Genomic DNA, 10,744 nt, shown 5'->3' on the forward strand with positions numbered 1-10,744 from the left:
GTTTGAGCTCTTATCTCAGTCAAATACATTCATTTTGCCGCGCTTAATGGAAACCTGTTGTTAACACGACAAACCGTTCGATGTGTTGAATCCGTACTTGCGTCCACAGCTGCTGCGATGCTTTTTATAGGTGCGCATCAATAACGTTAGCGTGACCTCCGCTGTCCGCGCCGCCCCGTCTGTCAATCAGCGCCAGCCCATGGCCTCGGATCGGGCCAGAGCACTTTGGCTTCAGCTACTTAATTATGAGTGTTAAATGCCGTATGTCGTGGGCTGGGTGAAAAACACACTGACCAGAGGCTGCAAATAAAGCCCGTTTCCCCTGGTGGAAAAGGATTAGAATGGCCTGTCACTCAGCGGGGTCACGCAGAGCAGGGGCACTACTTAAAAAGTCATTTAGAGAATTAAGATGCCCCCAGTTGGGTCTGCGATCAGGAAAAAAAAAACAACATGCTAAATTAAACGACAAATAAATACACCAAACAGCCGTGAGGCCGTCGCTGTTTAGTTCTGATTCTGCAAGGCTTCGGCATTTTGAACGCTGAGCTCTCATGGAGGTCCAATCAAGTCTCCCAACAGAAAAAAAGGCATGTCTACATTTTATTTTATATTAAACAGAGTTAAGCTGTAAAATCACCTGCAGCAACACGGGACGACAAGAAGCTTCTCACCAGGGGGCCAAGGGAGCTTTGCTGTAATTACCTTTGAACTGCTAGTTATTGTTTCTACTGCGTACATTATTGTTTCACCAGCAAGAAACATTCAAATGTTTGTCCTTTTGAACGTTTCTGTCGTCTCCTCTCAGACGTGGTTGACGTCACAGAGAAGACATCTCACAGAATCCATGTAACCAATACTATATGTTGCACTTAAATGGACACCCTGCTTCTTTTACATATATGGATGCTTTGTTTTTTACTTATCCATCCATCCATCCATTCATATTCCTCTGCTTATCCGGGGTAGTGTGGCGGTGGCAGCAGGCTGACCCAGACTTCCCTCTCAACATCTTCCAGCTCATTCTGGTGGATCCCGAGGCGATTCCAGGCCAGCTGGGAGATATAATCCCTCCAGCGTCTTCCCCCGGGGTCTCCCTCTATTTAAAACATAAAACTTAAAGCTGACTCCTTTCCTTTCTTACTCATGTCAATAACAAAAGATTTTCCAACAGGAGATGCACTAAAAGCTTTGAGTATCGTGGGTTCAGGTACCTCTCATCCACTACTGTGGACTGATATTGTGTTAGATTTTGATCCAGAAGTTTCTACACGGACTGAGTTTTGATACACTGTGGCAGTGTGCCGCTCTGCGAGTGACATGCTGATTCCTGAGCTCCTGCATGAGTCAATCCCCCCCCTTTTTCCATCTCACAAATCGGGCCTCAGCCCTCACGCCTCGTATCAGCCCGACTTTGATGGACACATGCTCCCTCGATGCCTGGCAGGACGCTCTTTTCGGGGGAAACTCAACAAAAAAAATGGCAACGGGGATTGGGTTCGACACGGAGCCAAACTTCCAAAAGTCACAGACGTGTACTTATTAACACATAACATGCAAGCAAGGACACGCCTTTATTTCACCAGTTTATGTTCCTTGCCTTGTTGAGGTGAGCTCTGGAAGGAAGCCTCTTTATCTATAAAAACAAGAATCTAAATAATGCGTTTGATAATGTCTGACAACGAAAGCAGAGTCTGAGAAAAAATACAGTCACACAGTTCACTTTTTATACAATACACATTTAACGCTACAATATCATTACTTGAATTGCCATCCACAGCATTATAAAATGAACAGACTATAAACACTTGGCATCATAAGACTGAACACCACTCGGATCAATCATGTGCTCACAATTCAGACGCCAGCACGTCACCCACGGTGCCAAGACTCTTGGTGCTGGTTGTTCAGCATGCTTGACTGAAACGAGGTCCACTCCTACGCCCCACAGACAAAGGGAGTCCTGCACCACGTCTGTGTCAGTCTGCTCATCCCATTATATCCACTCTGCTGCTCGCGGTCATCAGCTATGACGAGCCTTCACCTGGGTTGACAGGTGACTGTCCTGAGGCAGAGCAGCGCCCAACAGGGGAGCCTTAACCTGCCAACTACCTGTCAGTCCCCCAAAACCAGCTCTGTCATGTCATCTCCTCCGTGCCAATCACGGTGACACATCAAGTTTGTGTCGGGAGAGAGTGTTGGAGGTTACAATCCAATACAACGTTGCCCTGAGCCAGGAGGAAGAAGCAGGCAATTACCATGAGGCAGAGATTATAATGTAAATGTTGGCAGGCCACATGCAAATTTTATTACAAATACAATTTCTTTCTTCCAAAAGCGTTAACTTTTCAGTGTAATTGCTTGTGCAATTGGAAGGAGGGGAGAAGACTCCAGAGGGCACATTTAAGAAGATGATGAGTCTAGAACAAGATCAAAAAGGATTTCATTAAGTACCATGTAAGGTTGTCCAATCGCCCCCACGGTGAGATTAGAGAACCCGGCGATGGTTGTCGGCCTAATGTTAGTCATCAGACTATAAGGCTTGTTATGACCAACAACAACAACTCGAGGTGGGATTATGTTGTGGACTCCGGTTTCCTAGATCATAAATGGACTTCAATCACAATTTGAAAACTAAAACGGCTCAGAAAAAGTCCAAGAAGAAGGTTTTGCGACAGGATTGAAAGCTCTAGAAATTGTTTATTGTTAGGAAGTCAGCCGTATTACTTTTAACATTTTGTTGCTGCAGTTTACATTCCTCCCGACCTTTCCATGTTGTGTTTTCTTGTGTTCAAAATGGGCTACAGCACATTATTGCGCATCCCTGTGGTTCGTAATGACAATAATTGGTCCTCGAATTGGACCTTGTTATCTTATATTTGTCACGAATATGCCAATGTGATGCCCCTTTATTTAGATTTAAGAGCAGAATTTTGTACTTCCCATCTCAAGACACATAAGGGGTCCTGGTTGTATTTGTACCACTGTTTTATTGTGAGAGCAGCTTTAAGAAATGCAAGTTCATTTCTTTGTTGTCCTTCCCGTCTGATTAGACGGAGATTCATTTGTGCAATGGTAAAGGTTGCGCTGACCTAGCCCTGTAATCACACATTTTGGAATGTTAGGAGGGGGGAAGCAGCCTGTGCCATATGGCTAACGATCACAATAATAAATCAAGTTCAGGCACACAGTCATAATTTATCCGAGAAATTGTGAATTCTTCCTTTCAGTTGTTTCCAGATAGTTGTCGCGGGCAATACGGCGCCTCGTTTTAAAAGTGGCAACGGCGGCAAGCGGGCAGAGTTTTAACCAACTGCTGGGATTTAACACTGGACTAAATCACAAAGCGCTGATTGATTGAAGCTCTGTTATCAGTGGACGCTGCCGCCCCCCCCCCCCCCCTCCCCTTATGTAAATGAGTAACCTTTAGGAGGTCTCCGAGTGGCAGCAGTGGCAGATGGGCAGTAACTATAATGGGGTGGAGGCTGGCTGGAATAAATATCCCATGGTCTGGAACTTACCTAATTTCTACAGCGAGTCCACTACACAACAAAGACTCACTTCAAACTGTTGACATAATCTGATTATGTATCTGTGTGCATGAATGTAAAATACAATATAACAATCATATATACACACAATTTCACGCAAAAAAGTTCTATATTAAATGAGAAACTGGATATTTTGTATTTTTAACCTATTCATTTCTCCTAAAATTAAGCAACAATAGATTTAACCATGTGATAATTTCATGTGGACTTCTACTCATCTACCATGAACTTTCCCTCATTATAAAGACATGAAATTACCCGTAGTGACAGTATTTTGACCATAAATCGACCAGCCATTCTTTAATTGCAGACATTTAATCCATTAAGCCAAACTACAAGGAACACACACAGAGACAAAGGCATCACTGGCGTCTAATTGGAATCATTCAGAGAGGGTGAAGAGGGAGAAGAGGCGGCAAGAGACGAGACGAGTGAATGAGTGATGGAAATCAGAAGAGAGACAAAGGTGGGGACGTTAGGAGAGAATCTAATGCAACGAAAAACTGCAACAAAAACAGGTTTCGGTCCCCCGACTATTGATCTGGGAAAGGCGGTGAGGCCAAGGTGGAGACGACCATTTCCCCCCGCGGCTTTGAATTAACATGACAGCCAGTAGCTTCTTGCTAAAAGTGAGTGATTAGTATTATCGTTTAAACTGTAATTTGGCAGTTAATTAAAGTGACCTTGGTTTCTATTGCCGCATCCGTAAACGGGCGACTGGAGGGCCGTTCTGTCTCCGAAACGTCTGTGAGGACGCTGTCGCCGGGCCCCGTTGCGGGATTAAGTCACCCCGGTGACAAAACCAAATTAAGCAGCTGTCAGCGCGTACCTGCAGCTCGGAGCTTAAGATGATCAACTTCTGACCGGTCGGGGAGCAGAGCCTTTTCTCCCTCTTCCCATTATCATTTGCAATTTACGATTAGTTTTGATGTTTTTTTTTTCTCCAGTGTCATTACAAAGCGAGATGTTAAGAGCGAACTGCATGAAATCATTGGTACCACGCATTAATGTTTGATGAAAAGTCTGTGACAACCTCTTTAGAACCCAGTGGAGTGCGTTTAACAATTAGTTGTGTAGTTCTGTGTGGAAAATTGCTGGCTGCATTCTCTGACTCAGATTAAAGCGTGCAAAATGAATAATTTAACTGGAATGTTTGAGATTCCCGGGGTACGACAAATTCTAAACTTTCTAATCCTGAGTGAGAAATAAGATGTAGGTAAACTTACCACTACACCACAATTTTATGATTCATATTTAAAATAGTGATACGGCATATAGAGTAAAAATGTGTAGACACAGCATACGAATTGCACACACATGCCCCAAAACAGTGCTCACAATGTTTGAATTACTATAATCCTGAAAATAACTTGACAATAAAAAAAACAACAATGTTTAATCTTACAAAGGCAATGCAACGGTTCGGGTTTGGTTGGTTTTAGGCAAAACATTCAACTGTTAGGCTGAGGGGAAAAGGTATCCTTATCCAGTGCTGGTATCGGTGCATTGTTATTTAGAATAACACCTTTGTAATTAATTTTACTGTGAATTCTCAAATGCACATAAAAGCCACTGATCCTGCATTTCCTGCGTTGTTCTTCAAGTGTTTGCTCACTCTTGCTGTCCCAACAAAGCACAAACCAGTGTGACAGCGAGTTGATGGGCGCTGCATGACTAGTTGCTAAAGGAAGCGACCTCAGACTAACTTCAATTAAGACTCATAACTCTAAGTAAATTCACTGCACTTCACAAACTCGGATTGTTTTTCAGCATATCAGCTCAGGTTGAAACAGGTGTCAGAAGATGGGGGGGGCACTCACGGCGCAACAGGCTTATGCGGGCTGACAGCAGGTAAATGATATGTCAGAAAGGTCTGCATTTCAATCCTTGCATATTTTCAATACGCACCATTGAAACGCCTGCCCCGTCGCCTGCAAACAGGCCAGTTTCAATACTAACTGTTTTTGATTAAAACGTCAGTAAGGCTGTGAGTTCCTTTCATCTCTTGGGCCCCAAGCTGTCTGTCTCATCCCCCCTCCCCCTCCGTCCCCAGTGAGTGGGGTCACGGAGGACCATTTATCTACTCTGAGGATCGTGTTGTGTAATAGGCCTCGTCTCCCGAGAGCATTTAGCCTGATAGGATAAGCTGATTGGGACAAAAGGCTTCCGAATCTCATTCTAGCTCGCGCAGCGGCAGGTGACTGCGGAGGTAAACACATCTCTCTGAGGACGGAATAAAATAAGGACCGTTGAAGCGAGCGAGCGTTTCATCATCGGCATGACAGCGTCTGCTAAAGTTGTGCCCCACTGTAAAAGAAACAAGTGCCCGGGAGCCCCATTTGTTACCGCCATCACCGGAGGAAACACCAGTGGCAGCTTCAATTGTTCCCGCGTACCGGCGGCGATTCATCGTGTCCGTGATCCACAAATAAAAACAAACTCATAAAACTAATGCGACTTTCCGCAGGGGAGCCTCGCAAGAGGTGAGATGGATGATGCTCCGGACTGCTCGCGAACACAAAGGAAGTGAAGGTGGGTCATCAGTAGCGGGGCCTGTAGAGTGTAACACTTACCCGAAACAGGCACATGAGACTGTTGTCTTGTTTGGTTCTCTTTGTTTGAGCCTGAGGAGAAAAAAAAAAAGAGAAGAACAAGGCAGGCTGGTCAGAGTGAGCGGCAGCTGTATCCACAGATGCTCATGTAGAAACATCCGTATTCACATGTTCCCCTCCACTTGTTTGTTTCCTGGTAATTTAGCCCTTCAGCCCGAGAAAGAAAAAAAGAAAAAAAAGACAGGGCTGCTTTGTTTTCATACTAACAAGGCAATTAGCAATCATTCTACTCCGGGTCGCCTACAGGTGGATATTGGTAATGATGTAGCCAAGTAATGGCTAATTTCAAATGCGTGTGCCGTTTGTCCGCTTGAATGCATGCGCATCCGTGTCCATCGAATAAAAGAGAGCACAACTCGCGGGGTTACCGGTGTGTTTTTCTGCCGACATTCAGTCCGAACCATTTTACCGTCCCCTGTGTAATAAATGTGCACGTCCTGAGTGAGGGAGCTGCTGTGTAGCGAGTTGGAAATTGCCGCAGACAGGAGGCATCGACTACAAAAGAGTTGTAAACGGTGCTCCTGGCTCTCCAAGGACGGTCTGTCACGCTGCGATCACCAGGAAAGCCCGCCAGGGGAGCGAGACCAGAGGCGGGGGGGAGGGAAGAGAAAAAAAATAAAATAGAAAAGAGCGCCGACAAAATGACTACCGCTAAAAACACCTCAGGGAGTGAGATCCAAGGTGAGGACACTGCATTAAGATGCAGTCAGACAAAAATAGCAGAGGAAGTTCTGAAGTTACAAAATGCCTTGCAAAAAACATTCATATTTTATCTCAGTGCTTTGCGAGACTTGACATCAAATTGAACAACACAGAGAGAGATTTGGAGATATTGTTTAAACGAACAGACGAACAAAAAAATAACCTGGGCTGCCAGGTGACCTTTGACCTTTGATCTATTCCATCTCAGGTGATCCCCTGAAATCATTGAGCTTTAGAAATTCAAATAAAACATTTTTTTTCTATGCATATAACACCTTAACGCACAACCGTCACCTGTATTGGCCTGACAAGATGAGTAACGTCAACAAATGTATTTTGCTTTTTAACATTGAGCCTAAATGCATCGTCCCAAGCAAACTGCTGCAACAAAGATGCAACTAAAAAAACAACCATTCCAATTAGCCTTCCCTAACTAGCACACGGCGAAGGAACACCCTCCACGTTCCTCCACGTTCACGGTCCCCAGCCCTCTGTGGCCTCGTTTCCCATGCAGGTTCATCTGGCTCAGGACAGTGGGGCCCTCGCTGCCAAGTGGCCAAACGGAGTCCCCAGGGCCAGGCCCTCTGTTCAAGGTCCCCTGGGGACAATCCCCCCGTCCACGCTTACCTGCTTCGGTTCATATGAGCAGCTACGGCCGCCATATGTGAAGCTGCGGGAAAGCAGATGCTGTTTTCCCATTTGTGAAATCAAGTTTTTGGAAAGCCCTCAGCCTTTTGATGGCCAGAGTCGATTAAGTCAGCGAGTGTAAAGGGCAGAGGGCGGTGAGGAGGCAGCGGGCTCAGTTGCGTGCATAACACTGCAGCATCTGATGGTCGCTGTGAGGATATGCTGATCTCGCAAAGCGGCGGCATGGCACATCATCTCATGTGTTCGCACTTGCGTAAGCCGCTCAAGCGCGCGCGCAGCACAGGGTCCCGGGGCGCGGCCTTGATGCGGACCTGTCTGTTGCCCGAGCAGTGCCTTTGTCAGTCATCTGCTGATGCTGATAGACAATACGGGGGGGGGGGTGGGGGGGGGCTGAGGACGGCGTGTCAGGAAGAGAAAAGCCTGAATGGAATGACAGCGTCGCTCGCCGTCCATCGCTCCCTGTCCCTGCACATCCCTCCCACCGCCGCCCGGGAAGCCGGGGACGAGTCGGACACCTGTCAATCATAAACGGGCCGGACGGAGAGGACAGCAGCATACACAGCTCCACATGCTACCGCAGCGGTGCACTGAACGTCCCTGCGCACACACGGCAGGTACAGGCCGTGGCGGAGTGCCGGCGCTGCACCACGTGACTCATGTGCAACAAATAGTTTGTCATCCGCACTTGCGTGACGTTTGTAGCAATGGCGAGATACAATATTGAAAACAATCAAATCAAAGCTCTCACAATTAATAGCTTATGCGGTCTAAAAGCAATAATCCATCAAGAAAAACAACGTATTATAACGTTTTGAGAGGGGGGGCTAATAACATTACAATTAAAGTAGTGCTGACTTGTAGTTTAAAAGGTTAAATTTCACACAATCGCGTCGAGGTGCTGAACGACCGCAGCCATCGACTTCCTCCTGGCGACAAATTTCATTAACAAACCTGATGTATACAGCGCATGCAGACACAGTTCAAATGGAGGACATAAATTTCAGCCTCCGGGGTACTGCGGTCACATTACAACTAATCAGCTCTCCTCGCAGCCTTCTGGAAAAAAAACTTCTTCTCTTTAGATGGGTGGAGATAAAGGAAAATATGATGCTTTACTTCTAATCAGCATAAATTACCAGCATCCATCAGGTGTGGCTCAAATTAAAATCCTCATCTGACAAAGCAATGGGAACTATGTGAGCTCACTCATGAATCAGTGGGATTTAATCAAATCATACCAGACCCCCAAAGCCAGAATTTCCACTCAGGATCAACCCAACTGCCCTTTTCCACATTCCCTTCAGTTTTGAAAATGTATTTTCTCTTCTTCACGGAAGAAGCCCAAAGAATTACAACAAGGAAAAAACGTCACGTTATGTCATTGAACAAAACATCTTGTCTCATATAATGAGGAACCAAAGTTATCTTCTAGAAATGAAAGGCCTAAGCCATACCACTAGGTAAATATGATTACTGCTTACACTTGCTCCAATGGGGTGGAAGGATACAAATTGCTAATAATACAATGTTTCAACAGACTAAAATATTAAAGTTGAAAATTGACATTACCAAACTACTAGAATGAAACTCCACTCAAACACTCTGACAAGCTGAAATCAGCTCAAAACAAAAAGACAAGTGTGTAAATCACCAAACAAAATCCATTGATCCAGACAGAAATCTAAATCTGCTTGGCAACCAAACAAGGGCTTGTACTTCTGTTTCTAATCTCGAACTGTGTAAAAATCACAGTGATAACTCAACTGAAAGTATTATCAGATTAACTGGTTAATACAAATAAAATGAATCTGAACCCATTTGTTATTAAATAATTACTCAGTTAATGTATTTCAATCTAAATGCCTCACCAAAGCAATGGCTATTTTGCAAAGTTTTGATATTGTAATTAAGAAATTGTCAAAATTATACAATACAATTATTCGGCAAATAGGTGTAAAGGTTTTAGCTAGCGTCAACCGTCTCCACAGCACCTTTAGTTTGTAAACTCCACACTTTGCCAAACTCAAATTGTTTGAGGTTGCTGCAACATTTCAGGTTATCCGAAATAAAACATACAAAACGTCCTCGGTGCGTGTGTGCGTGCGCGCGCGTGTTGTCATAAGCTACAAAAACGGAGAATTGAAAGAGGAACACGAAGGAGGTCATTGAAAGCTTAACTTTACCTGAAGTTTGTAAAAGGCTACATCTGTCGTCGCGGTGTGTGAGATGTGCTCTGTCGTGTTGAAACAGTTCGAGCTGAACAGTTTAGTAAAATTTAGTAAGAAAATTTAAGCAGCGGCTCCCAAAGGTAATCCAAGCACCCTCAAACTTTTGCAACGTTTAGACTGACAGGTGATTTGAAGCCCCGCCCACTATCGGCCACTGATACCGGAAGAAGAAAAGCTCCTTTCCTGTATGTTAGGTGAAAAACTACTAATACTACTATTTTTTCTTACATTTTGCTTAATAAGAAATTTGTTACCATCACTAAGAAGATATCACATAAATATTTACTTAAATATTTCCTTTGTCTTCTTAACGGAACTGATGTGGTTCAACAAGGCAGCTCTGTACGGGGTGTGTGAATAGAAGTCGTGTATTAAGCCCAACTAATGTTTAAGAAATCCCTGATAAGATTCAGTTCACGTTCAGTCAACCTACAGCCCATATATTTCTTGGCGAAAAAAAAACCCAATTCAATTTGGTAAGTACTATTATTTTAACCTTAAATGGGATGACCAGAGCCCTGAGGTCCAGTACATTTGGTCACAGATTTAAGACTGGAGTCAAAAAAATACCACACTATGGATATGAAACCATAGAACCACTTTGGTGTTTTCACTTCAACTTATGATAGTAATTAGTGTAATTGATCTAATTATTAGTTAAAGTGCACATATTTAACATTTGTAAAAATGTTTAAAAGTGGATGATGAAGAGCACTCCAGGGCACCTCGATAAAACAAGGGCGGTGAAGAGAGAGTACAATGGAACTTGCCCAATTAATCAAATAAGTGTAGCAATTAACTAAGTGAGTGTTTAAAGGCCGAAGCGGAAGAGAGCACATTTGATTTTCTCTAAAAGTACTTACGGCTCCACATTTCATTACAACTAAAGAGTGAAGGTGGTCGAGAGTCTGGATCCAGATATACAACGCGCAATAAAAGTGCCTGCGGATTAATTAATTTAAAAACACGAAACCATGGATGTTAAATATGATGAAAAGGCCAAGTC

General features: G+C 44.1%; 1 long non-coding RNA gene across 1 annotated transcript; it reads right to left on the minus strand.

Annotated features, from left to right (window-relative positions):
- Window positions 1-1,775: 1,775 nt before the first annotated feature.
- On the minus strand, window positions 1,776-9,881 carry LOC119198371 (uncharacterized). The gene is made up of 3 exons (XR_005114519.2): window positions 9,694-9,881; window positions 6,122-6,172; window positions 1,776-2,225 (listed from the first exon to the last, which is right to left on the minus strand). It is a non-coding gene; the product is annotated as an uncharacterized LOC119198371 (long non-coding RNA).
- Window positions 9,882-10,744: the final 863 nt, after the last annotated feature.

This window comes from Pungitius pungitius, chromosome 19, assembly GCF_949316345.1.
Source record: "Pungitius pungitius chromosome 19, fPunPun2.1, whole genome shotgun sequence".
In the NCBI taxonomy this organism is placed as follows: Eukaryota; Metazoa; Chordata; class Actinopteri; order Perciformes; family Gasterosteidae; genus Pungitius; species Pungitius pungitius.